Source organism: Gekko japonicus, unplaced genomic scaffold, assembly GCF_001447785.1.
Source record: "Gekko japonicus isolate JY-2015 unplaced genomic scaffold, Gekko_japonicus_V1.1 scaffold2681, whole genome shotgun sequence".
NCBI classification, from domain to species: domain Eukaryota; kingdom Metazoa; phylum Chordata; class Lepidosauria; order Squamata; family Gekkonidae; genus Gekko; species Gekko japonicus.
The window spans coordinates 68511-73701 of NW_015170971.1; the positions used below are offsets into that span (position 1 = coordinate 68511).

At 52.0% G+C, this 5191-nt stretch overlaps 1 protein-coding gene across 1 annotated transcript in view; it reads left to right on the plus strand.

The window, feature by feature from the left end:
- ARPC1B (actin related protein 2/3 complex subunit 1B) overlaps positions 1-5191 on the plus strand; it is a 27315-nt gene that overhangs the window by 1940 nt on the left and 20184 nt on the right. The window contains exon 2 of the mRNA XM_015418946.1: positions 491-821. The gene's annotated coding sequence lies outside the window, so the exon portion shown is untranslated. The remainder of the gene's footprint in view (positions 1-490; positions 822-5191) is intronic.

Here is a 5191-nt window from a genome sequence, read left to right on the forward strand (position 1 = left end):
GGGTATAAATCCAATCTCTTCTCCTTCTGTAAGAACATAAGAGAAGCCAGTGTTGGATCAGGCCAGTAGCCCATCCAGTCCAACACTCTGGGTTACACACCTGGCTGGATGACCTTGGGTCAATCACAAGTTCTCTCAGAGCTGTTCTCTCAAAGGCAGTTCTGGAAAGAGCTCTCTCAACCCCACCTACCTCCCAGGGTGTCTGTTGTGGGGAGGGGAAAGGAAAGGAGATTGTAAGCCCCTCTGAGACTCCTCGAGTGAAGGGCAGGGTATAAGTCCAATCTCCTCCTCCTCCTCCATGACTTCAACCTCCACTTGTTCCAATCCAGACACCTTAAATCTGTGGGGTTTTCCGATTCCAGGCCAGGCTTGGGGCAGTACCCTCCCTCCACCTGGCTTACAACCGCAAACCCCTGTTTGAAAGAACATCTTTTGGTTGTGGAGGCAATTCCCTTTTCCCTCTTTTGCTTTTCTTCCCTTTTTTTTGTAGAGAGAGGCCTGCCGAGCGAAGCCAGAACGCAAACAAGAGAATCCCCACAGCTGGGACCGAGAAGCCGCCGCTGGCCTGGAAAGAGGCGGGCTCTCCCCCACACACACACACACCCCACACCCACGCAAGGAAGTGGTTGCATTTCTCAGAGAGGAAAGGGGAAGTCGGAGGACTTTGGAGCCACAGACTTCAGGTCTGAGCTCTTCGGGGGCGGCTGCTGCTGCTGCTTCTGTTCATGTCGACTGCCCAGAGTCCATGAACTAGGGCCAGGCCTCTGGTTCCCGGACGGCAGAGCAAAAGACCAAGGCTCACTTTCTCCGCTCCTGCAAGGGTAAGTGCTGGAGGTGCTCTGCTTGGCGAACATCTGGCCCGCCTCCAGCGTCTCTCCACCCTCTCCCCGGCTTCCTTGCACTCCAGAAGTCCCAGGGCGGCACGGGCCGCGATGGACGGAAAGAAACTTCATCTCGCCTCTGATACTTTTTGCTCTCTTCCTGTAGATATTTCTACCAAAAATCCCCTGCGGGGTTTGGAGGCTGGGGGACTCACTCGGTCCCGCCACTGGAACCGTTGGGTCTGTGTGGATTTTGAAGAGGCGGCTTCCAAATCAATGCTCCCTCTAAGCTGTGGGGTCTTGTGAGCAAAAATTCTACTCTGCGAGCTACCGGCATTAAAGTTGTGAGCAAGCGATTTGGCTGCTGCATACATTGGCTTTGCTCTGGAGCCCTCCTTCCTGAGCCGAGACAAAAAGGTCTGAGCCGGAGGCTAAAAAACTGCGAGCGAGCTCACGCTCACTCGGCTTAGAGGGACCCACTGCTTCCAATCTGTTCTGAGACTGGTGGGAAGGGTTTAGGTTTGAGTCCGGCTGGAGTTCAATTTCGCAAGGACCACATGGGGGGAAATGGGAGCGTCTAGGATCGTGGGCCGTTTCCACAATGCGTGAGATGCATTTTAAAATCACATAAAATGCAGTGAGAAATGCCTGGTTTTGGTTCTTTAGACGGCTCAAATGATGTCTTTCTTCACTTCCACTCCCCCCCACCCCCGCATGCCTCAATGACTGCTTCCCCTCATGGCTACTGGTTTAGGTTTGAGTCCGGCTGGAGTTCAGTTTTGTGAGGACCACATGGGGGGAAATGAGAGTGTCTAGGATTGCTGGCCGTTTCCACAATGCAGGAGATGCATTTTAAATTCACCAAATATGCAGTGGGAAATGCCTGGTTTTGGTTCTTTAGACGGCTCAAATGATGTCTTTCTTCACTTCCACTCCCCCCTTAGAGGGAACACTGCTCCTGACCCTGCAGTTTTTAGGGTCATGCTTATCCCTGTCCCACTAGTTTAAAGAACTTTTTTAAAAAATTAAAATTGCACTTTAACATCCTCCAAAGTTTGCTTTTAAAGCTGCGCGGATAACCATCCCATCTGGCCTGCAGCTGCACGAGCTACTTTCAAGCCTCTGGCTCGAGAGGAGGGCCTGGCCAGAACAGCAACTCATTGGTTTATTTTATTATTTAATAAAATAGGTATCTATCCTGCCTGGCCTGACTCATGCAAGGCAAATCAGTGAATTGGAAACAACTGGGTCCTTTAATTAAACCAAATACTGAGACTCGGAAGGGCTTCCACGCCTCCAGTTTGAGAGCCAGTTTGGTGTAGTGGGGTTTGATTCCCCACGCCTCCACACGCAGCTGCTGGTGTGACATTGGGTCAGTCACAAGTTCTCTCAGAGCTGTCCTTGAAAAAGAGCAGTTTGTGTCAGAGCTCTCTCAGCCCCACCTACCTCACAGGGTGTCTGTTGTGGGGAGGGGAAGGGAAAGGAGTTTGTAAGCCGCTCTGAGACTCTGAGTGAAGGGCGGGGTATAAATCCAATCTCCTCCTCCTCCACTAGAACCTGAGTGGAAAGGGGGATGCGTGCAAATGGTGAACGGTAAATCATGCAGGTGTGCAACCGGCAACCTCCTCTGGGGCTGCAAAGCTCTGTGGTCATAAGGGGTCTGTTCTTAAGGCTTTCCGGCATCCTTTCTAGCTTGTGCTAAACACCACGGGGGATGGGAGGGGTTTTTTTTGGGGGGGGGGTCGGAAAAAACAAAATATCTGATTGTTTTGCATGCAGGGAGCCCCCCCCCCAGCGCTCAACCACTGCCCCAAAGGTGAGCACATGTTTGCTTCACTTCTGAAAACCGCACAGATCGTCCGCTGCAGCCAAAATGTGACCGGCCACACCATGCCAGAGCAGAGCCAGGCTTTGGCGGGTTCCAAAACTAACAGACGAAACTTTTACTGCTTCGGCCAGGCCCACCCCCGCCAAGACAAACACCAGTTTTTATGTTCTTTGCAAGCTCCACATTTCTTCCTGAACGTTACCGAAAGACGCCCACCAAACTTCTGAATCTATCTGTTGGTAGATAGAGCCAGTTTGGTGCAGTGGTGAAGGTGGACATGGACTCTAATCTGGGAGAACTGGGTTTGATTCCCCACTCCTCCACTTGCACCTGGCTGGGTGACCTTGGGTCAGTCACAGTCTCTCTTAGAGCTGTTCTCTCAGAGCTCTCTCAGCCCCACCTACCTCACAGGGTGTCTGTTGTGGGGAGAGGAAGAGAAGGAGACTGTAAGCCACTCTGAGACTCCTAGTGAAGGGCGGGGCATAAATCCAATTCTTCTTCCTCTCCTCCTCCTCCTCCTCTTCTCCTTCTCCCAAGCTCTCCCAGTAAGCTCTGTGACAGGGAGGGGACTCAAACTCAGGGCTGTACGCATCAAGCCACTATGCCGCACTCTTACTGCATTTCGTTTTTAAAACCCTGCTGGCCTTATCAGCTTCCAAACGGGCGGGATGAGTTCACTGCCTGGAAGGTATTTGTCATCGTTCCCGCTGGAGACCAGCTAACCACACGCGTTTGAGGGATGAGCACCGATTATTCCTTTTTTGGGAAGCCTTTGGGCCCTTGTGACCGCTGAGGGGGAGGTACAGATGTTTCCCCTCCTGGACACACCTTGGCGTGCTGGGTATTCTCATTTCCCCCATGACACAGTGGCAGGGTGGAACCTGGGGTAATGTCAGGCCGAGCTGTTGACGGCTGGGAGCAAACTGTGGCCCTGCGGGGCACCCACGCCCTCTCCACGGATAAAAGGAAGTACTTCTTCACCCAAAGAGTGATTAACACATGGAATTCACTGCCACAGGAAGTGGTGGGTGCTACAAGCATGGACGGCTTCAAAAGGGAATTAGATAAGCATATGGAGCAGAGGTCCATCAGTGGCTATTAGCCACAAGGTATAGCTAGGGGCTCTGGGGCAAGTGATGCTCTGTCTTCTTGGTGCTTGGGGGGGGTCAACAGTGGGAGGGCTTCTAATGTCCTGGCCCCACTGCTGGACCTCCTGATGGCACTGGTATTTCTGGCCACTGTGTGACACAGAGTGTTGGACTGGATGGGCCTTTGGCCTGATCCAACATTGGCGTCTCTTATGTTCTTATGTTCTTATGTTCATTGTGACTCTGTGTGTCGTGCTGTCAAATCGCTTCGGACTATGAATCGATGTCCTCCAAAATGTCCTTATCTTTAACTGCCGTTCCCTGGGCTTGCAAACGGAGGGCCGTGGCACGTTTGGTCTTCCTCTTTTCCTGCTGCCTGCGGCTGCCGGTGCGACCTTGGGTCAGTCACAAGTTCTCTCAGAACTGTTCCCTCAGGAGCGGCTCTTGAAAGAGCTCCTTCAGCCCCGCCAGTTCGCAGGCAATGCTTCCCTCTGAGCAAAAATTCCACTTGGTGAGCTCCTGGCATTTAAGTTGTGAGCGAGCGATTTGGCTACTGCGTCAATTAGCTTGCTCTGGAGCCCTCCTCCCTGAGCTCAGACAAAGATGTGTGAGCCGGAGGCTAAAAAACGATGAGCTCGCTCACATTCACTTGGCTTAGCGGGAACACTGCTCCCAGGGTGTCTGTTGTGGGGAGGGGAAGGGAAAGGAGATTGTAAGCCACTCTGAGACTCCTCCGGGTAGTGGAGGGCGGGGTATCAATCCAATTTATTTATTTTATTATTTATTCATTTATTCATTAATCTCCTCCTCCTCTTCCTCTTCTTCTTCTCCTAGCATTATTGTCTTTGCCAGTGATTCTTTATCTTCTCATGATGTGACAAAAGTACGATCGCCTCAGTTTGGTCATTTTATCTTTTAGGGAGTGGTCAGGCTCAATTTGGTGTAGAACCCACAAGCTTATAAACCATAGTGGGAGAGAGGAAGATTTTCTGGGCATTTTGCAGGAGAGAGAATTGTGACGGTGACATATTTTACTCCTCTCATTGGTGAAACGTCTCCTGTGCGCATGCGAGAGGGGCGGGAATGTGTCCTCTGGCCACCCCAACGCCGGCGATGCCAGCAAACGAACCAACGGTGGGAAAGTTACAGTCCTTTTGAGAACACCCCTTCTGGCTTTCTCTCTTTCTTTCTTTTCCTCTGGGGTTTTAAAAGCGGGCTTCCTGTTTTGAAAGGTTATCAGGGCTTGGCCTCGTTTCCTCTCAAAGGCCGCTCAGAGCTGAAGGAGCCAGGACGCAGAGGAGGCGACGGGTATTCTCTCCCGACAGAAAGCTGGGCTCTGTCCCATGGCGCTCTCCAGGGAATTTCTCCACCCTCGTGTTCAGTGGGACCGAGCCAGGTTCAAGCGCTTGACAGATCTCGAATTAAAAAACACAGCCACCTCCGCTGGCCGTCAC